This window comes from Rattus norvegicus, chromosome 6 (genome assembly GCF_036323735.1).
Source record: "Rattus norvegicus strain BN/NHsdMcwi chromosome 6, GRCr8, whole genome shotgun sequence".
NCBI lineage: Eukaryota > Metazoa > Chordata > Mammalia > Rodentia > Muridae > Rattus > Rattus norvegicus.
The window spans coordinates 108,154,219-108,180,109 of record NC_086024.1 but is presented as its reverse complement, the minus strand read 5'-3'; the positions used below and the strand labels follow the sequence as shown (position 1 = coordinate 108,180,109).

Below are 25,891 nucleotides of genomic sequence, written 5' to 3'. Positions count from 1 at the left end.
GAACAAGGAACACTCTAGTCGGAGACAGTCATCTTCCACCATAGCCTGGGAAGTTGGTACAACTTGTTTCTTATCCTTATGTTTATTCATGGTAAAAAAACAAATACTTTTCGAACCCCTTCTGGGGCCAGGCTCTCACTAGGCTCCAAGACCACAAAAGAGATTGAGGATCTGCCCAGCCAGGTCTCTGCACCCCGTCTGTCCTTCCTTCATACAGCTACCTACATCCCCTCTACTGTTCTCTGTGTTGCTTCCCTCTTGATAGGACAAATGAGATTCAATTCAAACTCCTGTCCCCATGGAACAGTTTTTGACTAAACTGGCTTCTGCACTGCAATTTCTCTGGCTGTCCACCAAAGCCCAAAGGGTGGATAACAGTGTTTCGAAAAGATTCTAATGAGTTTAAAGTAGAATTTTGTAAAGATTGTTCAAATCTAATATAAACTAAGCAGGTTACATTTTATTGTCTATTCTAAAATGTGTTTGTCAGGAGAAGTTCTGGGACTTATACAGTAAAAGTACCCACAGGTAACCTTCTCCTTGCATCTGCAGGGCAGATGGTAGGCAAGTGTTTTCCTCTGTCCCTGCCAGGGCTACTATGGGCCCCAAGCAGACACATTCATACTGTGTGAGGTCTGGTGAACATCAGACAGGCCTTATGTACTTCCTCCCAATATAGCCGTGTGTTTCTGAGAGTCCCTCAACTGATTTTCTACCATCTATCAATTAACTAAAAAGCTTCCCTTCCAGTACCCACAGTGGCACTTCAGTTCATAAGCAAATGTTTATTTCATTAAGCCCTTCATCAGTGATGCCAAGTGAATAGGGTTGTAGTTAATGTTTTTAAAACACCCCACAATTGAGTTTGGCAGCCGAACCTCCACATCGCCAGCTTCAACAAACACAGCACGATGTGTCAGCAAGTAGATGTTAATCGTTTAGTGGGCAATCAGCTAGGTTGAGAGCAGAAACGGAAATGTGGGGCCCCAAAGACCTATTCTTAGATTCTATTGCAGACAATGGCCAATCATGCACTTAAGTTTGATTAAATACCATAAATACACTCCATTTGCACAATCGCACTAATTTGAGCTAGGCCAGATACTTTGTTTTATCCTCAAATGACTCTCAGCTCTTCGTCTACTCTTCCTCCCCTTCAATACTCTACAATATGACACAGTCAAAAACATTTCTGTAATTAAAAAATAACCTTGATTTTGTTTTGTTTTGTTATGTTTTTTAATGGGCAAAACAAGGAAATAGTCATGATCATTTAACAGGCGAGTGGTTACCCAGACTGGGAGAGCTATGCTATAGATTATTACCAGCAATAAAAATAGAAAGACCTGTTATAGATGTAGTAATTTATAAATATTTTTGGCAAGATACATTGAGGAAAAGAATGACTCTTAAAAGGTTTCATACTAAGTAATCCCATTTATGCAACATTTTTGAAGCAATAAATTATGGAAACAGAGTTCAGGTTAGTGGACTTCAGGGGGGTCAGAGTCAGCTATAAAAGGACGCCCCATGGAAACTTTATGTTAATGGCATTGTTCTAGCTGTTGACTGAACCAGTATCAATATTCTCCCTGGGAATCTGGGCCAGAGCTTTGTAAGACGCTTGCACGGATGGACCCTGGGTAAACGGAAACACCAGAGCCCTTTGTAGTCTGTCTGGAAGCTGCACGTGAATTGACTCTAACTTTACCTCTTGAAGTCCTGATTAGCTGCATCCTGCTGGAAACATAAATGAACAGTGAATAAGTCTTATACATTAGCCTATATTTCTAAGCCAAAAAAAAGAAAAAAAAGTTAATTCCAGAGTAACGTAACCTAGCTTAAGAATTATCCTTTGTGTTTAAATGATATTTATGGATTGAAGTTGCAAATCAGTGGTCAACTGAATAACATGTATGAGCTCCTATATCCAATCCCTAATAGAGCATGCATGCTTACACACACACACACACACGCACACACGCATGCACACACGCACGCACACACAGACACACACACACTCCACAGTTTAATAAAAACAAGTCAATTTAAGTATGTATTTTGGTTCCAAGTAGGTGATTAAAAAAAAAATCTCACAATTTATAAGTTGAAGATAAGTTTTAGTTTAATAAAAACACCCTGATTTCAAAGTAAAGAGAGAAATCCCTCCATTCTTTAGTAATACTATCATTCTGATCACAGTTCTCAGCACTGTCTAGACACTAGTCAAGTCACTCAACACTCAATGCTACTCAAGACAATGACTTTACATCTGAAGCATTTCTCTCTCTTTTGAATAAAATCTCTTTCCTATGCTTTATCTTAAGATCCTCCCTGGCCGGCTTCAGAGTTCATGGCAAACCCCTTAAACAGCACAAACATGGAGCAACACACAACATTTTGGGAATAAAAGTTAAACACTGATCTTTGGACTGGCAGGGGGCTAAGCAAAAACTATATTAAATATTCAACCTTTTCTCCACCAAGTAATATGTGACATCCATAGAAGCTGACTCTCATGCTGCACCAGCTCTCCCACCCATGGGAAGGACCAGTGAGAGATGTTAAGAGTCTATTATGGGATGGAGGTAGGAAAGGGCTCATTTTGTATTTTCCTTAGCCACCAAAAGACTAGCAGGCACTTAACAAGCTGTATCTTTCTTCCTGACTCTGCTGTATAAGCCCAGCTGGGTCCAAACAGCCCCCAAGTGTCTAAGTAGCTTCTCAGAAACAGCTACATACAGTCACCACCATCAGGGCCTTCACATAAAGACAGCTACACACAAAACTGAGAACTCAATTCTTTCCCTACAGTCTTAATAAGTGTCCTCTAAGTGGCACCTCCTCAAAGTTCTGAAGTGAGGCTGGCAAGACAACCCAGTTAATAAAAGTGCCTGCTATGTACACATGAGGATCTGAATTTGAATCCCTGCTGCCCCTGGGAAAGTTGAGCATAGAGGCACATGTCTGTGATATCACTGTGTGGGAGAGGGGTGAGGGTTGGAGATGGGTAGATCCTTGAAGCTCATTGGTCCCCTTACCTAGACAAATTGATGAGCTTCAGGCTCGATGAAAGAGCCTGATGTCAACCTCTGATCTCCACACATGGACGCACACATGCACACAAACGAGTATATCATGCAGAGAGAAGGAGCAAGAGAGAGAGAGGGATGGACAGGGATGGGAGCAGGGGCAGACAGACGGACAGGTAGAGAGAGAGGGGGGGGAGAGGGAGGGAGGGAGGGAGGGAGGGAGTGAGAGAGAGAGAGAGAGAGAGAGAGAGAGAGAGAGAATTGAAAGATGCCAGATGACCAAAAAATACATAAGACAAAAGTAGTCATGATGGCCAAGAACTAGGCAGCAGACATCAAGACACCAGTGTGAATCCTCTTCATGAAGAAAATAAAAAAAGCACAACTACTCAATCAACAGCACTGTCAGCAGAGAGGACCCTCACTTGACAAGGGACAGCGACTTTAATTCTACAACTCTTTGTGCTCTGCAGTCTGAGCTTCAGTCTACACAGACCTCTGAGTGACTATTCCCTCCCTCTCTCTTTTTTTCATTTTATAGAATTATTTTATCTTAGCATGAGTTTTTTCCATAAAGCACCATAATTCTCCTTCTTATTTGTTCTGTTACTTTCATTTTTTATGGACTTTTTTTTACATTTCAAAAGTTATTCCCTTTCCCAGATTCCCATCCATAAGCCCCCATCCCACCCCCCCTCTCCCTTCTGGGTGGAGATGTTCCCTCTCCCCAACCATCCCTCATTCCTGCCCTGACATTCCCCTACACTGGGGAGTCCAGCCTTGGCAGGATCAAGGGCTTCTCTTCCCATTGTTGCCCAACAAGGTCATCCTCTACTACATATGCAGCTGGAACCATGAGTCGCTCCATGTTTACTCTTTAGGTAGTGGTTTAGTCCCTGGGAGCTTTGGTTGGTTGGTATTGTTGTTATGGGGTTGCAAGCCCCTTCAGCTCCTTCAATCCTTTCTCTAACTCCTCCAATGGGCACCCCATTCTCAGTTCAATGGTTTGCTGCTAGCATTCACCTCTGTATTTGTCATGCTCTGGCTGAACCTCTCAGGAGACAGCTAGATCAGGCTCCTGTCAGCATGTACTTCTTGACTCCATCAATATTGTCTAGGTTTGGTGGCTGTATGTACATGGGCTGGATCCACAGGTGGGGCAGGCTCTGCATGCACTCCCTCTCTTAACCAAGCTGCCCAGACAGAGTCATCCACTTCCCTGTACCACGTGCTGCATATGTCAGCTGATTCAACCAACCCCCTTTACTGGCCACCTTGCCATGAGTCTCTTCTCACTGCAGATACTGGCATGGGAGGAAAATAAGGTGTTCTATCTCTGAAGGGAAAAGATACAAAGATGAAACACGTACTCTCAAACCTCTCAGGAGACTGTACAGAGAAAGCTGCTGTGTTTGCTTATACTTGGGCCATTGATTGCCTATAATACTTAGGAGGTGCAGGCGTGCTAAGTCAGTTGATAAAGTGCTCGCCTTCCGAGCATGAGGACCTAAGTTCTGATCCCCACCCCCCACATCAAAAGTCATGTGTGACAGCGCATGCCTTTAAATCCAAGCTATGAGATGGAAGGCAGAGAGACAGGAGGAGCCCCAAACTCTTGGAAGCCAGTGAGCCAGGCCTGATAGTGAACTTGCAAGCTAATGATAGACCTGGTCTCAAACAAGATATCAAGCACCTGAGGACTGACCCTAGGGATACTGAGTATATCCACATCCGCACTCATGGGTCTACCCCTACACACACACACACACACACACACACACACACACACACACACACACACACACACACAAAATACCATTGAATTTATTTTGTGTTGGCCATCTACTCCTGAGCATGGGATTTGCCTTTGGGTGTAGTTTGTCTCCCCAGTGAGACTCTCATATAGAGACTAATTTATCTTTTGCTCACAGGTAAGATCTTGGTGGCAGACAAAGCAAACTTTCCTCAGAGGCTACTAATGAATGTTCAATCTCAGGATGTCAACAGTGACTACTTCCTCCTCTGGGACATCAGGAAGGAAAGGTTGTCATGCCTTTGGCTTCTGTTTCTAGCACTTGGAGTTGGGTTTGGGGAGAGGAGGGAGGGCTGACAGGGGCAGTATCTGACTGGCAGTATTTGTCAACTAGTAGAAGAGAGGCATTGCAAAGGCTTATGGTTAAGAATCTCCAGAGAAAGTCAACTGATATCTCTCCCTTCTGACAGACAACTTTATCTCTAGCCTGGTAACTTAGATTGGGCCTTTATCCTGCTTAGTGCTGGAGCAGGCTGGAGAGTGAGAGGAAGTGCCTTGATAACACTCAGTCCTTAGTTCTCAGCATACATGTGTCTCTGAACCAGCAGTCTAACAGGAGCCCCCTGCATCCAGCTCTCCACCCTTCCAAGCATGACAACCATCAATGGCCCAAGCCGTCCAATACAAAGTCACCAAGAAGAGAGTTTTCTGAGCAGAAGGTATTAAGGAGCAACAACTTATAACTCAGACCTTTCACTAGAGAGACTCACCTTGGTGTTTCCACAGCTGTGGTGATAATCGGTTACTACAAATGCTTTGCACTTTGTATCTTAGAGAATCTAGATTTTTCCAGGTATGGGGATGCACACCTTTGAGAAGGAGCTCTTATAGGTAGAGGCCAACCATGACAACATAACGAGATATTCTCTCTCTCTCTCTCTCTCTCTCTCTCTCTCTCTCTCTCTCTCTCTCTCATACACACACACACACACACACACACACACACACACACACACACACACACACACACACATACCCCACAGGGAGGGAGGGATATTTTCCCCACCAGTAATAGACTACTTAAAACCTAAGGTAGACCACGTGCAGATTAAGTTACATTTCAAATGCTGAGGCCACAGTGGCTGTTTGCAGGCCTCCTATAGCCTGCACACTGCACTGAATTCCCCTAACTGCAATACATGCTAAGTCTTTGCTTGGTAGTCCAGGCCCTCGAATGGCGTGCTTTCTTACGCACTATGTTTATTAAGAAGAAGATCTTTGATTAAGCCTGCCTTGGCCTGTGGTAGTTTGCTGCAAGCTATCCAGGAGGTGGGTCTGATGAGATGCCGGAGTTTATGAGATGTTAGATGCAGCTGCAGAAGCAGTGACATTTTTATAACTGGCAGCAAAAGCGCACATGGAATAACCAACACAATAAAGCAGAGGAGACCATTTCAGTGCACAGATTAAACGGCATTTACTATTATGCAGTAAAAGGACCAAATTCCTTGCTGACATTGTAGGAGCACAGCATCTGTCACCTGTCTTCCATTCCAGACCGTTTAGTGCTCAGGCCAAGAGCTTAGGAGGAAATCTTAAGTCAGTGTTTCATTCTACGACTTTGTTCATTCCATTATGTAATAGTATGGGGTCATCTCGGTCATTACCCAGAGAAATTATGGTGTTGCCAGATTGAGCAAACTGGGGACAAAGTAACAACTGGGTGCCATTTTCACTTACGTGTTTTCTATCAAAGCCCTCAGAATGGTTTTCCAACTTTTGAGCAATATTTTTCAGTAAGCACCCATCACCCTTAATTTAGTCATGCATGTTTTCCCACAGGTTGGATTTTATAAAAATACATCTCTTGAGATTCAAAGTCAGGTCTGTAACCGTAAGGGGTCCTTTGCAAATTCGTCAGCAGTATAAATCAATAATTTCTTTTATAAAAAAAAATGTGACTTCTAGGGCTGGAGAGATGGCTCAGTGGTTAAGGGTGTGTACTTTAACTCACAAGCACATACACAGATACAGACATCATCTTCAAAAATAAGTCTCTTTAAAAGTTAACTCCTAATTTACCATTCAGAGTTTAGTTTTGGCCCCATCGAGTTTCAAGAGTTCCAGTCTTACTTCTGTGCTGGGCATATCCCGTATGATTACACGCTGCGTTTGGTTCCTCAGGTGAGAAACTGAGGCAGGTAACAGGAGCTCCTCATGGCCCCGGAGTACAGTGTCCTTCACCAGGAGTTCAGCAGTGGGGCAGATATAAATGAAGGAACTGTGTGGGTGTTCATGGTGCTTTTTTTGCCATAGGAAAAGACAAAGGCCAAGCCAGCAACTCCACAGTGTTGCAAATTACTACTATCTCAGCGACAATGAAGTTCTGGAGCTCCTAGTGGTGAAGGAGGTGAGAAGGGGCTCTGTTGGGAGAGCGCGTTGGTGAAAAGAGAGTGTAACTCAGAAGGGAGGGCCAGGGTGGGGAATCACAGGATCAGGAACTGTGAATGCTAAGCTCTAGCCCATCCCTTTGTCTTTCTCTAACTGGATAACGAACTGAGCGATGCTGGAGCTGAGAAACACAGACCCAACGTTTACTAAGACAAAATGGACACAGAATTTAAGGAGTCCATCTCGGGCACTCTGTCTGACAAGTTTTAACAGCTGGGTACATAAATGTAAACATCCTGTCAAATGGCGTGCACATCTTCAGCACTCCACACAGTTCCCTGTGTGGCCTTTGAGCCAGTTCTCTCTGACACCCCAGTAACCGTTTCCGGATTCTTCCTTTGTAGATTAGTTTAAAGTGCTCCTGTATATAATATTAATAGAACCTAAGAATGTGTTCCTTTGTGCCCTGTATCCTTTCCTTAATGCTTCTGAGACTCAACTACCTCGGTGCTGATCAATAGGCATTTCCTTTTACCACTGAGTATGAATTCCAATGTCCGAACACAGCACAGTATGATTCTTTTCTGCAGATGGATATTTATTTGGTGTCCTATTTTTAGCCATTATGAATAAAAAGCCCGTAGTGTTACTGAACACATTTTTTTTTATAAATATGTTGTCATCCCTTTAGAGTTACCTCATTTTAAAATACCAGGCTAGCTCATGAGCCAAGTGTCTCCTGGAGGCTGAGACAAGAGAACAAACATAAAACAGCCAATGCTAAGCTCTGCCCAGCACATACTCATCAGAACTACACTCTGTACTGTAGATGAAGTATCCGTAAGACGTCATTTGAAAAATTTCCACTGTTAAAACTATTTGGAAACCAACTCAGAAGACAAGCCATAAGGTTCTTTTTAAGTACAAAGATCTGTGCTATTCTTCAAGAATTTTAAGGAAATTGTTGCATTATTTAAATCTAAATTACATCCTCTGAATTGTCTAGGGCAACGTCCTCCTCCAGCCCCTCCAAATCTCAAAAGGCATGGAGAGTCTAAAACAAGTCTATCAGCAAGGCCTTCGATTGCAGTTGCTCTCCAAGGTGCCAGCCCATGTCTCCAACAGATCTGACCTCAGGGGTCTACTGTCCCCACAAACTCAAGAGCTCTCCATCTTCACCTAAGCGAAGTCTGCTTCTGATTTCGTGGATTGCATTTTCTCTCTAAAAGTAAATGGGAATCTTCATCATTCTAGAACTTAAGTCCATTAGAGTATGTGTGCATGCTCTTCAGGACGCTGAGATACATGGTTAGTTTCATCCAATCTTCTGGCACGTATGTCAACATGTTTAATTCCAAATTATAAGAGCCCAGCACTTTGCTAGAGTCTCCCTCTCCCCCCCACACTGCATCTCTCTGTCTCTCTCTCTCTCTGTCTCTCTGTCTCTTTCTCTCTCTCTCTCTCTCTCTCTCTCTGTGTGTGTGTGTGTGTGTGTGTGTGTGTGTGTGTGTGTAGTTTTCTCTTTTGGGAGTTAAAGGCAGAAATATGAGGCTGGACTGGTCTACATGTGTAATGAGTACCAGGCCATCCAGGTCTATTAGTGAGATCATGTGTACAATAAATAAATAAACATATAAACATATAAATAAATGATGAATACATAAATTAAAATTAATTACTTAAAGATAGATAGATGATAGATAGATGATAGATAGATAGATAGATAGATAGATAGATAGATAGATAGATAGATTGATAGATAGATAGATAGATAGATAGATAGATTAGGCAGACAGACAGACAGACAAACAGACAGAATGGCTTGCCAGGCATCAAGGTTAAAATCAGTACTGGCTGCATGTGATTTGTGACTCTCTGCTTGCAGAGAAAGTCAAACCTCTTAGACACTGATGCACTCACAAGTAATGGCAGTTTTTCAAATATATGTTCAACTTTGCAAATCTTATGCCCAACAAATCTAGCACCAACACCGAAACTAGCCATAAACACCTATGGGTGACTTTTTTAGTCCCAGGGATAGGGTTTCCTAGCTGAAGGAGAATCAACAGGAAAATGTCTAAAATTCTCGTGTGCCAATAAATCAGTCAACTTCTTCCTCATGTTGTCATGCTAGGTATTGAACCTGGGCCTGGGGCACACTAGGCAAATGTCCCACCACTGGGCCACATTCCTCCACTACTCTCTTACACGGCATTAAAGAGGTCAACGGGGTTCCCTCTAGCTATTCCCCAGTCTGCACATCCTTCCTAACCTCAGATACTGCTCTTTCCCATCCCTGAGAGGAAAACATCTGAACTCCTCAACACCCCCCACTCCCCAACCCCTGTCAGCTTCTTTTCTCTATAGAATTAGTTTGCACTAACCACAGGGGTTGTGACTTGTGTGTTTCTGGGAACCCTTGCTGTTTAATATAAAAATAGGTACTGTCTCTTGAGAAAACATTCACTGAAGGGAAAAAAATAAGACTAATGTCCTTAGGAAAATTCCACTGAAACTAAACCAATAATAAAATTTAGATAAAGTGTCAGCTTTAGAAAACCATTCTGGATAATTAGTTATATTTCCAGATACAGAACTCCTTCTTGTATGTGTATATGTTCATGTGCGTGTGTGTATGAGTATGTGTGTACATGTGTATATGTGTGTATGTATATTTCAATGTATGTGTGTATATGTGTATGTGTGTATGGGTGTGTGTATATAGGAGTATGCATGTGTGTATCTATGTATATGCATGTGTGTATGTATGTATATGTGTGTATATACATGTGTTATGCATGTGTATATGTGTGTATATATATGTGTGTATGTATAGGTATATGTGGGTATATGTATGTGTGTATATATATATGTATGTAGAGGCCAGAGGCTAATGGTCATGTCTTCTTCAGTTTCTTGTTACCTTATTTTTTGAAACAGGGTCTCTCACTGAACCTGGAACTCACAGAATTCAATGGCCAGGCTAGCCAGTGACCAAAGGATCCTCATGCTTTTGTCCTCTTAGAGCCAAGACTACACACATGATTTGCCATGACTAGCTCTTTCACGTGGTTTCCAGACTCACATTAGGTCCTCATGCTTGTCCAAGCACTTACCTCTTGAGCCATGTCCATGGTCAGGGTAAATAGCTAAGCAGCTAACGCTCTCCAAATTTTGAGCATTTTCAGTCAAAGTATAACTCAAAGTTTACTCTGTTGTTAAATAGCTTATTCTAAGAAATGAACTCTACCTTGGAGTCTCACAGGCTTCATTAGGAAATCCAGTCTTGTCAAGCTGTCACACAGAGGATGTCTCTGGATGATTTAGGTGTCCTGGTGTCCCAGGCCCTGACCCTGTACTGGCTTCAGAAAAAAACATATTTGAAATGCAGTTCTATCCGCCTGTCTCCGGCTGTCAGGGGCCATGTCTCAATGCTGCCTGTGGCAGACTGCTCCTTTCTTCTCTGCTGCTACCCAGACCAGGTCTATTCAAATGGAGTCCAGGAAGCTATTTTTCTCCCCTGGAGGAATAGTGGACCTCCTCTTAGAGTAAGAAGCTCAACTGTTCATGCTGGTACAGTGCAAGTATTAATGAGTGTAAAACCATTAATGAGTATGGGAAGAGAGAAGGCATGAGGAAGATAGAGGATGGAGGGAAAGAAGCTATTGAATGAAAACTGTTGGGACAAAGGGAGAAGGACATAAAGGCTGTGACCGCATGGGTGACTTCTGCATTTCCCCCACACTTGTGGTCCATGGAGTCCTTCCAATTACAGCCTCAGGGAGAAGCTGGTGTTCAACAGAGGCTACAAGAGTGTTTCTAAAATTGCAAGGACTCACTCTTGTTGCAAGTATATTGATGTGTTAAGAAAAGGACCAGAAACAGAAGTAGCTAGCATCTGAGAAGTACCAGTTATAACAGTGCTGTACTTTCACGCCCAGTTTTGAACATTTATAGACTCAAACCTCTTGACTGCTAATGGACAAGTCCTCACAGCTACAGGTGGATATCACACCTTACAGGTTGCACAATGGAGACATGGAGTAGATGACAATGAAGGAAGAGGGCTGGGGCATAAGATCTGTCCACTCACAGTAGTGTACCCAGTCCTTTGAAAATATAAATTAGATTTTATCACTTTCCTGAAAGAAAGTCTCCATAACCTACAAGAGTACTCAGAGCCAAATACAAATCTTGAACCATGGCCCGCATATCCAAAGAGCCCCTGGGATGTTAGCCCTCCCTAACCTGCAAGCTCCCTCATCCCTTCAACCCATACTCCAAATCCCTGGCAATTCCACCATCTCAGTACTTGTCAGGGTCTTTCTCAAAGTCTCCCATAGTCACACAATCCCAGCATCCTACTTCATATTCACACCTACACATGTGTTTGTGTGCATGTGCGTGTGTGTGTACTTATACACCTGCCTTTGCCAAGTGTTGTCCAGGGGTTGATGGTGGCTATCTTCTTCAGTCAGTATCCACCATGTTTTTTCCAGATAGGGTCTATCTAGCTTGTGGGTTTAACTGGACTGTCTTCCCAGTATGTCCCAAGGATCCTTTTACCTCTACCTTCTCTTCCCCATCAATAGGACAACCAGCAGATGCTGCCATGCACAGCCTTTTCATGGATGCCAAGAATCCAGGTTCTGGCTTCAGAGATTTCTCCTGAGCAATCTCTTCAGATCCCCTACTCCTTACTCTTAAGTCTATTAGTACCTGAAACTATCTGAGTAGCATTTACCTGTCTCTTCCCTAATATGGTAGTCTAAGGGTGATCTTGACCTATGTGACATCTAACTTCAACTAAAGACATTTTTCATCATCTCAGGAGATATAAGAGGAAGGTGAGGAAGAAACTTAGCAAGTTCCAGGACATTGGAAAGATCTGAAAAAGAGATTGAAGGTTTCTTATAAGGAAATGGATTTTAAACCAAGTGTGGTGACTCCTGCCTTTAATCCCAGCACTCAGGAGGCAGGAACACGTGGATCTCTATAAGTTTGAATCCAGCCTGTTCTATGTAGCTACTCCAGGAATGCCAGGGTTACACAGTAAGATGCTGTCTCCAAACAAGGGGAAAAAAGGAAGAGGGGGTGGAGTTCCACATGCAAATGGGCTGAATCCATGTGGACTCTGAATAATTAGCAAATAATATTTTGTGGCTGTGGCTATGGTTCTCCTTCCTTCCTGTTTTCAAAATGGATCCTGGATAACTAGATCACATGTGTGGTTTTCCATATCTACCAAAGATCCTGTTTTCCAACATCATCATCCCTTTTGCTATGCAGAGGTCACCCTTCAATTCAGTCATCCACTGAAAAGCCCCTGGATCAGGAGAGACTTGAAAACTCATGCTTTGTCATCAAGGAATTAAACTCACTGGGGGAAAGAACCTGTGCACAAGGGGAATCTTCCAGAATTCATCCTTACGTTGTGAGTGCCACTCCGTGTGTTTCACTGTTTTGCATCTGTGTTTGGAAAGTCCCCACAGATCCCATCTTAATAAATATTCTGCTGAGGAGCTCCTGTGCTGTTCCCCCCTCCCTTTGTGAGATGGAGCAACATTGCATTTTACAGAGAATTTCTCATTATTTGGCCTCTTAGCCATTTAGCTTGAACCACATTATGAAGAAGACAGAATTAAATGACCTTAGCAGTGTCTGACAGCTTATGAGGGCCAATTAACCAGGAGAAGGTCAAAGTTATAAACTCCCTTAGCTTTGGGGACTGGGTTAGCAATGGCTTTCAACAGGTACACTCAGACATTGAATGACACTGGGACAGTAAGCAAGGAGATAGCAGGGGAGAAGGCGGATCTATCTACAGAGATCTCAAGAGGTGTAGGGGGATCAGGGGTCAGAGGGAGAGGTAAGGCACAGAATAAAACAAGGCTGGAAGCTGAAACTCTGAGTAGGTAGAGACAAGTTTGTATGGTGCCTCCCTGTGTGCCTGTCTGTGTGCATCTGTCTGTCTGTCTCGGTCTGTCTGTCTCTTTCTGTGTCTCTATGTCTTTCTCTGTCTCTCTGTCTTTCTCTGTTTCTGTTTCTGTCTCTTTGTCTCTGTATCTGTCTCTGTCTGTGTGCTCTGTCTGTCCATCTCTGTCTCTGTCTCTGTCTGTTTCTGTGTCTCTGTATCTCTCTATGTCTCTCTCTGTCTCTCTGTTTCTCTCTGTATCTCTCTCTGTCTCTGTGTCTCTGTCTCTGTCTCTGTCTCTGTCTCTCTCTCTGTCTCTCTCTGTCTCTCTCTCTGTCTCTCTCTCTCTCTCTCTCTCTCTCTCTTCCCGCCCCCTGCCTCTCACTTATCCAACCATTGTGCCTGAGTAAGTTATGAAAAGAGGAAGACACTGAGTATAGTCCAAACTGGTGGCTGATGAAAGTGACAGTTCTTATGACCAGTAGCCTCTGGATACAGACACTATAGCCTTACAATACAGCATCCATCCCATAGAACTCCCTGGGGTGTATGTAGCTAGAGGGTTTTCATCTCCAATTTAGACAGGTAATGAAGGTGTAAAGCTTTCAAAGAGTTATGGATAATTGCGTTATTGTCCTCAGTTCTCTACTCCTCTATTTACTTACATCCTTGCCACAGCATCTTTTTTAAGAGTCCCTTGAATTTGAACTTGGCTATTTAATTTGGAAGTGACAGCACATCTGTTCCAAAGCTCATGCCTGAAAGCAAATAATGAGAGGAGTATGCCCTGCATAACCCACCGGTTAAGGGATTAAACCTTGGATCAAGGTCATCTCAGTGGCTTCACAACTGTACTGGAGTATGCACAGCCACCATGAGGGCCCAGTCAACCCCTACCAGCCTACACACGCACAGCAATGAATGATAGCTTCCTGCAGTTTAGTCATGGCCTTTGCATAGCAGCAACAAACTGCTCCACAGTTTTACAAAACAGAATATCTCCTAAACCCTAAAAATAATAAGAAACAGAGCTGTAATATATAGGCCTTTGAGGCCCCTGGCCCCATTCTTTATGACAGCTTCTGAGGTACCTCCATATATACAGTTTGACAACTTTACTCCAGCAAAAAGATCAGGAAACATGGGTCACAAAATTAAACCTACCTCATTTCTCATGAGTCACTCCAGAAGACTCAGTTTCCTCCCATATGGTTGGAGGGAAGTCCAACCATAATATATGTAAACATAAAACATACCAATGTAAGGTACTAGTCCTATCAACACCAGCACTATAATTGTCCACGTGATAGGGGTCTTGCCAGAAAAGTTTCCCTCAACAAAATCTAAGCGAGATGCATGAGCACATCGTGTGCGTGCATACACACATGTGACTATGCACATAGAAAGACCAATAAAAAACGCAGCTAGTAGGTTTCAACACCCTTCTCAGTATTGAGATGGTGTGTGTGTGTGTGTGTGTGTGTGTGTGTGTGTGTGTGTGTGTGTTGTACTGTATCATGTAGTACCAAAGGAGTTTCGATTTGGACCACAAATTTTTTTAATCAGTTTTTTCAATATTTTATTTAAAACCTTAGCTTAAATCATGTCAACTATGCTCAACAATACCTCCATTAATCAAAATAAGAACCATTATAATCAACACATTTTGAACAATGAGGAAAAAAAGCTTATTCTTATAGCATAGAAACTGGTGCTTTGGAATCCAACAGACTCCTGAGAAGCATGTGCTGTATCTTGCAAGTCATACGAGCATGTTTTCTGTAGAAAAGGATCAAGATGTTGGAAGAAGCAGTAGTTGGTTGGCTGGCTAGAGGTCAGGTGAAAATGGTGGATGAGGCAGGACTTCAAAGGTCCTTCTCATCCTTCACTTCTGAAGTGTTGGTTATAGGATGGATAGTTGGGCATTGATGTGGAGAAGAATCGGGTGCTTTCTGTTGACTGATGCAAGGTCCAGGCACTGCCTCTTTTGGTGGGCATCATCTGTTTGGGGCATATACTTCCCAGGTGTAAGGGCTTCACTGGGAGACAGAAAGCTATAGTAAAACTGACTGCCCCACAGTGGCCGAGACCCTTGAGAGCAGGTTTGGCTACAGAAAAACCTTTAGAAATTCCTCTAAGTCCAAACACTGAGCTGGTGGCCACTAGTTGTTGAGTGCAATTAGCTTTCTGTAGCATGTTAAATTCTGACAGAGACTGGCTTCCTTGTGATACAGCATAAGAAAGGTCAACAGTTCAACAAAACAGTTCAATACAAAATTTTGGTAAGGTCATGAGACGCTGCCCCACACACACACACTGAGATTTTCCCCCTTTTAAATTTGTTTCAGATGACCTTTGAATGGTCCATGCTGAGTTCTGTGCAGCATCCCATGTACACGTAAGGGGATCAGCTTTGATCATTGCTCTCAGTTGGTCTCTGTCAAGTTCCTATGGTTAACCACTGTGCTCTTTTAGCTTCAAGCCTCTTGTCCCCATTTCAAAACTTCTTGACCACCCCTGTGCTCTCTTTCATAGCTGTCCCTAGGCCAAATGGGTTGTTGACTCTGTGAATTGTCTCTGCTGCTTTATGGCCCATTTTTGAACTTGGATTTCATTTATAGAATATAAAATAAGTAAGAATAAGTCATTAGCAAAAAGCATAAAGTGTGATATTTGCATTCAAATTATATATAACAGCCAGGTTTACTAAGAATGCATTCCAACAGCAACAACATATTTCAACAGTGCACAGTTTGCTATGCTCGAAGTAACAAGTAGTATACAGAATTTGGGTCTGAGTAAAGCTAAGGAAAGAGCCCATGGATGCCAGAGAAAACCAGGCTGTGAGTCAGCTTAGAAAGTCATTTAGCTTCTATGACATTCAGTGTCCTCATCTGAAAACTGGTGATGATTCTGCCCACATATAGAATGGCAGGACAGATTAACTAAAATGTCTATGACATGATTAGCACAGTTCCTAAAGACCCAATAACCAATTACCATTGTAATTATCACGGGATGATGGACTATTTCATGCCCATTATTTTGCCCTAAGAGAACAATTATGATTTCTATGACATGACAGCCTTCCAATTAAGAGCCTGAACTCTGGGATTGATGAACCAGGCTTGGGATCCTGCATCATTGCCACTTGAAGCTCCATGACCTTGAGTTTCCTCCTGAATCTCTTAACCCCTCGAGTATACAGCCTCATGGAGAGCATGCACCAACATAAGCTCATGCTACCATGAGCAAAAAGCATGAAACATGCGTGCCATGGGAACAAACTTGGAAATAGCTACCAAGGTGTGTGAGGGAGAGGGTGAAGTGCTGTCACAGGGAGGGGGGCTTCCTGAGCCATCTGTGGCTGAGAACAAAGAGTCCCTTATTGATTGCCAAGGTAAATGCCACCATCTGCCCAATATGACAAGGACCATTAGAGTAAACCTCATATATCTTATAGCCCTGTTTCTCTAAGACCCTATCTCTGCCAGTAGACTCAGGCATCTCATCATGGAGCGTCTACTAAAGAGCCAAACAGCACTGTAGCCAAGGAGAAAGTAGCAAGAACCTATTGGTAGAGAGCCATGCATTAGCTTGTCTCACTTTTAATCCATAAATATCCTGGACCTGGGGTGACTGGCTGAGGACACCACGTCTGCCATGTTTTTATGGGCACACAATGATGGGAAAGCCAATAGTCTCATTTCCCTGTGGATCTCTTCCTTGGTCCACACTGAGATGGTATTACTGTCTTAGTTAAGTTTCTACTGTTGCAGTAAAACACCATGACCCCAAATGGTTTATTTCATGTTAAAACTCTCCATCAATGAGGGAAGTCAGGACAAGAACTCAACATAGGAACCTCAAGTCAGGAACTGAAGCAGAGGCCATGAGGACTGTTGCTTACTGGCTTGTTCATTATGGCTTATTTTTTTATGTACCCCAGGACCACTTGTCCAGGGGTGGCACCTGCCCTCATTAACCTTTAATAGAGAAAATGCCCCACAGGCTTGCCTACAGGCCAATATTACAGAGACATTTTCTCAATTGTTGCTCCTTCTTTTCAGAGGTCTTTAGCTTGTGTGAAGTTGACAAAAACCTATTCAGAAAAGCTACTCCTAATTTCAACTGTTCCCCCTTGGCACTTGTCACATGCATACAAGTGGCATCCTTCAAGGTCACCTTGACTGGTTCAAGTCATAACCTCAACCAAAATGGCACATTTACCAAAATCTTGCTAGGAATGGTGTGACTGTAGATAAGAACAATCAAGATGTGTTCGTTCCTACTGTGTTCTAGAAATGTATTATGCCTTTAGCCACATATTTGTGCTTTTCTGCTCAACTTATACTTTTGTAGTGTATGTATTTGTGTGGTTTGCATGGATGTATGCTGAATGCATGTATGTTTGTTCACACGTGTGAGCACACGTATATGAGTGGGTACGCATACGTATGGATATATAGGCATATGTATGGGTATGAGACTGCAGACTAGAGGTTGATGGCAGCTGTCTTCCTCAATTTCTCTCCACCCTCAGCAGGGTCTCCTGCCGAACCAGAAGTTCACTGATTCAGCTAGGCTAGCCAGCTGGGCTGCTTGGAGGAGTCCCTATACCTGCCTATCAAGTGCTGGGATTGCAGGCAGACCGCCATACCTGTGCAGTATGCACACGAGTGCTGAGTTCTCAAAGTCTATTCCTCATCATCACACAGCAATCCCTTTATCCACTGAGCCATCTCCCCAGCCCTCAAATGGCATTTAAAAGCCATGACTGTAGCTCAAGTCTGTGGTCCATTCCGAATTCCAATTTAAGATGCTATTGGGTTGGTAATTTGTAAGTGGAAAATGCACAGAAATAGGATGTCTCCTACTGGGAGTTAAAGTGCTTTCATGTTAGTTACTGCTCTCCTTCCATCTAGAATGGCTGTTCACAAGTTAATTTTTTGCTTCTGATTTGCCTGGGAGGAAGTTGGTAAGAACACCCATCCATTCCCAAGACGGTACCTGTCAGCACTTTAGTGCCTTTCCCCAATGTAAGGAGAGTTGGATGTAATTTACTTTAGCTGAAAAGAATTGATTTCTTTTTACAGTCATAGGTAGAAAAGGAAACATGACCAAGGGAGGGCAAAGGAGGGAGAGTGGAAGGAAGGAAAGGCTTGCTTCTACTCCAAGCCTAAGCCCTCCCCTCAGAGGGACCTGGAAGCTAAAGTCCCAAAAGAAGGAAACATTAAAAAGGGCCTACGAGACCAAATATAGGAACACAGACTTGATGTGTTAAACGCTGAGAAAAAAACAAGTATCTCCAAAGGGAAGTAACTCGGAAAAGGAGAGTCTGGGGTCCTGAGCTTAGTGTGTGAGGTGAGGCAGGTTAGTAGGTGGTAAGGAACTGACTAGGATGCTGGTGAGGGGCTACTAGATGTGAAGAGACCCTCAAAGAATAGAGGTGTGGCTCCATTTCTTCATCATCAGGCTATAGGTGATCTCCCACCAGGCTTCACATGTGGTTGGGAGGATAATTCTACAGCTACACAAACCAGCACAAAAGATTACAAAGACCTCGTATTTGACTCTCAGAATGATGTCTGTTGGCGGGAATGAGGAGAGAAACACTTTACAGCCCGATGCTCCTTAAGCTAATTGGGAAGGTGGGTTAGTCGGTTCCCTGAGGAGTCCAGGTGATAGGGCAGTAACATGAAGCTAGGGCACTTTAAGAAATAAAAGACTCTCCAGAGGACTGCATTGGGTTAGCAGAGTGAGTTTAAATCTCACACTCTAAGTTGTGCTAAGTACCTTGTGTGTACACCAGGGATGGTGCTAATCCTTTGTGAGGATTATGTTAGAATGTGTGTGACAGCCAACAATGTCTGGAACATTTATGAACGGTGAAGACTGTGCGAGAATCCCACAGTGAAAGCCACAAGCCTTCATATGTAAGAATGGAGGCATCACAGTACCCTTCAGAGGAGGGGCATGCTCTCCAGGCCAGAGAGAGAGTCTTCTGGCTAATCGATCAGTCTTAATGCTTAGTGGTGAAGCAGGGCAATGCTCACTTTTCCTGTGTGGCACTGAGAAAGGCCACCTTCTCATGCCCCATTTCCACATTCAGATCCTCTGTGGGTAACTATGGACTACATCATGGTGTGTGTGTGTGTGTGTGTGTGTGTGTGTGTGTGTGTGTGTGTCAGTGTGTCTGTATGTGTGACTGTGTGTGTGTGTCTGTGTGTGTCTGTGAGTGTGTGTGAGTGTCTGTCTGTGACTATATGTGTATCTGTGTATATGTGTGTCTATGTGTATGTCTGTGTATGTATGTAGTTTTTGTTTGTTTTGATTTTGGGTTTCTTTGTTTTCAAGGCAGGGTTTCTCTGTGCAACCCTAACTGTCCTGGAACTCACTTTGTAGACCAGGCTGGCCTCGAACTCAAAGATCTGCTTGTCTCTGCCTCCTAAGTGCCAGGATTAAAGACATGTACCACCACATTGTCCTTTGACTGAGTGTTTTTTAAAGTTCTTAAGATAGGGTCTGACTACCAAAAGACACTGTACAAAAATGTGTTTATTTGCTAAATAAATAAAAACATCATGAACCCTGAAAAGACCCCAGACTGGGCTGCTCAACCTACTTTTTCCCACATCTCATTTACTTCTGTGACATTCCTATGCTGCTCTGGGTAAGAAGAAGAAAACAGATCCCCCCATCTCTGCAATACAATCCCTTCCATTTTAGAAGCCAGTTGCTCTTGTTGCTCTTCGTAATTGTATTTATAATTTTTTTTCTTGTCATGGCTCCAAAAATCCTTTGGACTTAAGAGATGCATTTGGTATCTGATAGCTACATGAGGTAGGTCAGACAAGGCCAAACGAGACACAATCCAGATGCATCTCTCAAGTCCAAATCTTCATAATTATCAGCTTAAAAGCCTAGGAATCCTGAGGTAAAGTGCTTGCCATGTCAGCGTGTGACCTGAGTTAAGACCCCACATAAAAAGCCAGATGTGACAGTGTGTCTGTGATCCAAGTACTGGAGAAGAGGACAGGGGAGGATTCCTGGAGCTTGCTTTCCACATAGTCTAGCCAACTGGAAAGCTCCGGGTTCAGGAAGGGACTTGCCTAAATAATAGTGAAGCACAGAGTGCCTGAGAAAGACACTCAATACTGACCTCTGAACTCTACACCACAGGAGAGATTCTGAGAGAATGCCACTAGTAGTAACAACTATTATTTTGTCCATGGAGATCTCCAAATATAATAGAGCAATGGGAATGGAAAAATGTAAATAAAATGATCAAGCAAATGAAGCAACAAGCTACCTCCCACAAACAACAAAAGACAGCAGGATGCATCTCCCTGAAATTCCCCTCTCTCTCCCTCACAAGGTCCCTGGAGAGGAACTATTGACAAAACAAACAAACAAACAAAAAACAAAGATGATCAGAACAAAAAATGGAAAATGGGAAATCATGTATCAGTAAGAAGGAAAAGGAACCAGAAATCTTCACACAGAAAGCTACGCTGTTAACACTGTGTGGGTTCATGAGAAGAGAACACTGTGAAGTTAGAAAGAACAACTCAGCCAAGGCTCCTGCTAAAACCTCAGGACAATGAGAAACACAAAAGCAAGATGATCAAACCCCACAAAGTATTACCATGACCCCCCCCCAATGCCATTATCAATGTCTCATGAGGATCAAGATGACTATGAAAAAATATATGATGACTGTCCCCATAGATGGGAACCAGGTCACAAAATACAATTTACAAATTTGCTGAAGACACCAAGAAAACATGGGACACACACACACACACACACACACGTACACAAATAAGAACCAGAAAAAATGCATAAATAAAGTGAAGGATTTAGGAGAGAATCAAAATTTTAGGAAACCAAGCAAAACAAAATAAAATACAACAACAAAACAAGTCCTAACAAGAAATAGCTTTGAAAAGGATAATATCTGGATCCTTTAGATAAAAAGAAGGGAATGATATCAATCTCCAAAAGGCGAATGAAAGAAGTGAGGACCTAGGCAAGCAGCTCATCTGGAAAAGCACTTGCCCAGCACACAGAGATCAAGGTCCAATTCCCAGTGCCATATACCCCAGGCTGGTGACCCACAATCACCCTAGGATGCTCACGTATAGCCTGGGTGGTAGGAGAGAGGTGAGGTGGGAGAAGGGCAAAGCAAGTTATAAGGAACACTTGTGAAGATGGTCAAATAGGGTACAACGTAAGGATAACCGGAGTCTCTGAGGAAGAAGGACAAGCAAACCCAGGGACTATAACTTCAACATCACTAGATGTTATCACTCTTGAGACAGCAGACAAACCTGTTCTGCTGCGAATCCTAGGTCAGACTTCTGGTATCAGATGCTTGTAAAATTATATGACAAGATTTTGTTTCCTTTTTGAGAGGTTCTACATTTTATTACCGGGCAAACCACACCCCCCAATTTAAACATGACCTAGTCTCCAGGTTAAAAATGTCCAGCTCCCCTGCCCCTAGAGGAGTGGTTACTGTGTCACATGGGCATCCGTAGGTGGCAGAGAGGAGAGAGGCTATGTCTGTGCTCAGTGTTCTGACCTATGAACAGCTGAATGATTAGTAGCCTAACCTTCCCTGAAAAAAGTCAAGCCTAAGATGACCACCAGTCCAGTACCGTGCAGGCCCACACTGGCTCCTAGCACAGGGAGCAAGCCAGAGACTAGAAGAACCTACCTAAGACCTCGGGCCCTCAGGCAGGAGTGAGCCTGAGACAAGGTCACATGGAGCCACTGAAGTGGTCCAGGTGAGGAGTGAGCCCAAGATGTGACCATCAGACATGTGCCATGGGGCCTAGACAGGGCAGATGACCACCAGTTCAACAACACACAGGCCTGGGGTGGGGCAGACCATGCCCAAGATGACAACGGCCCAGCGCCATACTGCACAAGTAGAGCATTAGCACTCCTGAGATCACTCTGGAGAGGACCCCAGACAAGTCTCTGGGGAGCCACTAAAAGGAACAAGTAAGTGGTGGGGAAATGGAAGAGAAAGAGAAACAGAAGGATGTGTGCACAATGAAGAGAGGCAGAACTGGAAACTTGAGGTAGTGAGGAACAGCCTAATGTGAGTAGTCAGGGGATATCACCTGGAGCCATGGTGGGGTCCTGGCCTGTGTTGCCACTGGGTCTGTGGCCCAGGGAAAGTAGGAGTCTGTTACCACCAAAGGTCAGACAGACATCCCTGGTCTGGTCTGCTGCCCGGGGACATGTTGATAAGTGAGGGCTGTGCAAACAGACCTCACCCTTCACCTGAGCATCAAGAGAGAGCTGGCCCTGGGGATATGAGAGCAGGAAAGTTGACTCCTGCTCCTAGCCAGCTGCAGTACTCAGGAGAGTGAGCCCTGCACATCGTGGGAGTTGCAGGTGAGCCAGGCCCTAGGATGTGAGTGTAGGGAGCTGACCCTACCACTTGTCACCTGTACCAGATCAACCCTTACCACCTGCAGGAGGTAGGAATCCTGGCCCCAGGGTAAGGAGAGCAGGAGAGTTGGCCCTGCCCCTCACCTGCTGCAGCACCTGGTAGAGCAGTCCCTGCACCTCCCCTGGGCAGCACAGTAGAGCTGGCCCTGGATGTGGGTGTTACAATGAGTATGGGAGAGCCAGCCCTGTCTCTTGTTCGCTGTGCAGTAGGGTTAGCAAAGAAGAAATCCCTTCTCTTCCCTTTTGCTCTCACCACTGGTAGCAGGCAGGAGAGTTGGCACTGACAGGGTCATGGCAGCAGGGAGGTGGCCCTTCCCCTTGCCTACCTCAGCACTTGGGGAGACCAGGTCCTGCACCTCACCTGGGCAGCATAGTAGAGCTGATGGTAGGGGTATGGATGAGCTGGCTCCCAACTTGTGTACCAGGTGGTGTCATGGGTGAGGAAGAGATGCCCCACCCCATCCCTTGTCACCTACGGCTGGCAGGAAAGCTGGGCCCAGGCTCATGAGAGCAGAGAGCTATCCCTCCCCTCACCTGCTGCAGCACTCAAGAGAGCTGGCCCTGTAATTAGCTGGGCAGCACAATAGAGATGGGCCTCGATATGGGGTTGCAGGTGAGCCAACCAAGAGGGGATGAGCACAGGACAGCCAGCCATGCCTCTAGTCTGCCAGAGGGGATGCAGAAAGGGGACAGATGGCCTCTTCCCCTCCCTTGTCCCATGACATCTATGACAAGTAGGAGCCATGGCTCTGGGGGTCATGAGAACGGGAGAACTAGCCATGTCCCTCGCCTGCTGCAATTCTTGGGAGAGTGGACCCGCCTCACCTGCGCAGGAGAGTAGAGCTGGCCCTGGTCATGGGGCTGGGGGTTGTTTACCAATGAGGTGGCCCTAAGGGTGTGAAAGCTAGAGGGCCAGCTGGCTGACCATCTGAGATTATCTCTCAGGCCCATATCCAGGGCTTTGAATTGGCTCATCCCAACATCTACCCCATTGATGAACAGCTGGAGTGCATGAAGTGGCCAGCCCTACAAATCCAAAACTACAGACTCTCCATGACAGAGAGCTCTAACAGGGTAGCCAAGAGAAGTACCAGTGAGGAGCCAGTATTGATAGAGTTGCAGAAGCTAGAGGCTTCGTACAAGACCAAGGAGTCATTGCAATGCAATTTGCAGGCAAAGAAAGACATATGGACGAAAGTGTATACTATGGGACACACTGTGACACACTACAGCTTCCACAAGATCTGTTTTCCTCTGTTGTGGGGGAGGTTTCAAGGGTGGAGGGCCAGTATGAGGGGTGAGAGAGATGAGTAGGTTTGAGGTACATAATGTGAAATTCACAAAGAACTATTAATATTTTTTAATGTTGAGCTCCATCTGGTAGGATTGATTGACGACCATGATTCAGTATGAACTCTCAATCTTGCCATTGTGTGAATCCTTACAGACCCAGCTTCTTTCTCCTCCAGTGTCTTCTCTTGGTGTTGTACTTGATTACGTTATCAGGCTTCACCTGAATCCATTGAGGAATAGGACGATTTTGCTTTTGTTTCTTGCTCAGGAATTGCTTGATTCTGAAAGTCTTTGGAGAAGATCTGGAGAAAAGCCAAGTTAGGGGTATGGCACTTGGTGGCAGAGAAGAGAAGCATTTGTTGTTTGTTTGTTTGTTTGTTTGTTTGTTAAATCAACTTAAAACTAAAAGAAAGAAACCCTCCTAGAATTAGAAACTGTATACTAATAATTTAAGAAACTGCACATGTGAGAATAATAACTAAAAATTACTAATATCGAGTTACAGAAAAATAAAATGGCAAGACATTACAGGGGAAAAAAATGCTTTGGATTCCAGGCAAAAAGAGAGCATGACTTGCTTTAAGAAGTAGCCTGAATGGGCATCAGAATTTGGCAATGAATTATCACAGAGGAAATGGTGTATTCAAGAAAGTCAAGCAGGAGCCAAGGATTTCATGTGCAAAAAAACCGAACTCAGAGTGTATTGTTCCTGTAAGTCCTCCCTAAAGCATCTTCTAGAGAATGAATGTCAGACACTCAGGTGGCCAGTGACATTTACATAAAGAGGCTGGTGAGACTTAAGTATAAAAAACTAAGAAGTAACATCAAGGACTGATGAGAAGAGAGTGTAGTATAGAGTAACTATTATCTGATAATGGAACAGATATGTCCAGGAACTGTTCAAGGGTGAATATGGGCAGAGTGTGTGCACAATTTTAACTTTTAAAAAAAGTACTTGGTGATGGTAACAGTGCTCTGTGGTTAATGTGGAGTACAGCAAGAGTAGTCAAGAGACGTCCTAGTCAGCATCCTCATGTTCTAAGAATGGGAAGAGGAGGTGCATCTGTAGCTCAGATGACTTTCCTAACCCTGCCATTGGCTCACTATGCTCTGTCTGCTGTCAATCAAACACCTCCCTTCTTATCTGAACAAACTGTATTCGTGCCTTCCTTATATTACAGCTCACATTAGGCTGGCTTTACAGTTTAACACATTTTTAGTTTTTTCTCCTTAAATTCAGTCTCCTAAAGGCAAGGATCAAGCTCTACTAAATTTGGGTTTTTTCCCCCCTTTCTTTCTTTTTGCAATTTTCATAAATATTTGTACAGTTGGATTTAATTTTCTTATCACAGAAATTTTGTGGTTCTCTACTATATTTTTTATTTTGCTATTTTCTTTACTATTACTGCTCTTTTTCTCTTTTTAGGAAATAGTCTTAAATTTTAAATGAGTAAAGTTTAACATCTAGTATCTAAACACGCACTACAAGCTTATTCTTTGTTTTCTTAGACACATTTTGTGTTTTCAGTTTTTGAATTTGGGTTTTTTGTGATTTATAGTTTGGTTTGGTTTGTTTTGTTAATTTTTTTGTTAGAAAAATTACTGAAATTAAAAGTACTTTTTAACTGATAGTTTATATAGACAGGAGTTGTCTTTTCTAAATAGTTTCATAGCTATTTTCTGTTGAGAAGTTCCATGAGAGAATGCAGGAGGGTGGCCTTTTTACAGAGAAAGCCCAATACTGTAATCGCTACCCAGATTAGGCCTTGCTCATAAAACATTTTTCTGTGAGATAAAAAAAATGTAATTCTAGTGTTTGCTCTAGATAAACCACTTTGAGATGCATACAAGTGTCAGCTCCAAACACACTCAGGCCAACTCTCTGGGACCTAAACCATCAGATGAGGTTGAGAGAAAAAGAGTGCAGAGCTCACACCAGTGTCTTAACAAGCATGTGTGTCAGCTGGGGAGACATCAACAAACAGAACGTGAGTGGTAAGGCAGCCTTCTCATGGTGCTGACAAGGACTTGTTTTCCTAA

The 25,891-nt window shown here is 43.6% G+C and overlaps 1 protein-coding gene and 1 pseudogene across 12 annotated transcripts in view; one reads left to right on the top strand and one right to left on the bottom strand.

The window, feature by feature from the left end:
- Positions 1 to 25,891, bottom strand: part of Rgs6 (regulator of G-protein signaling 6) — a 651,590-nt gene that overhangs the window by 347,363 nt on the left and 278,336 nt on the right. The window lies entirely within an intron of this gene.
- On the top strand, positions 21,589 to 21,711 carry LOC120093445 (small nucleolar RNA SNORA17; annotated as a pseudogene).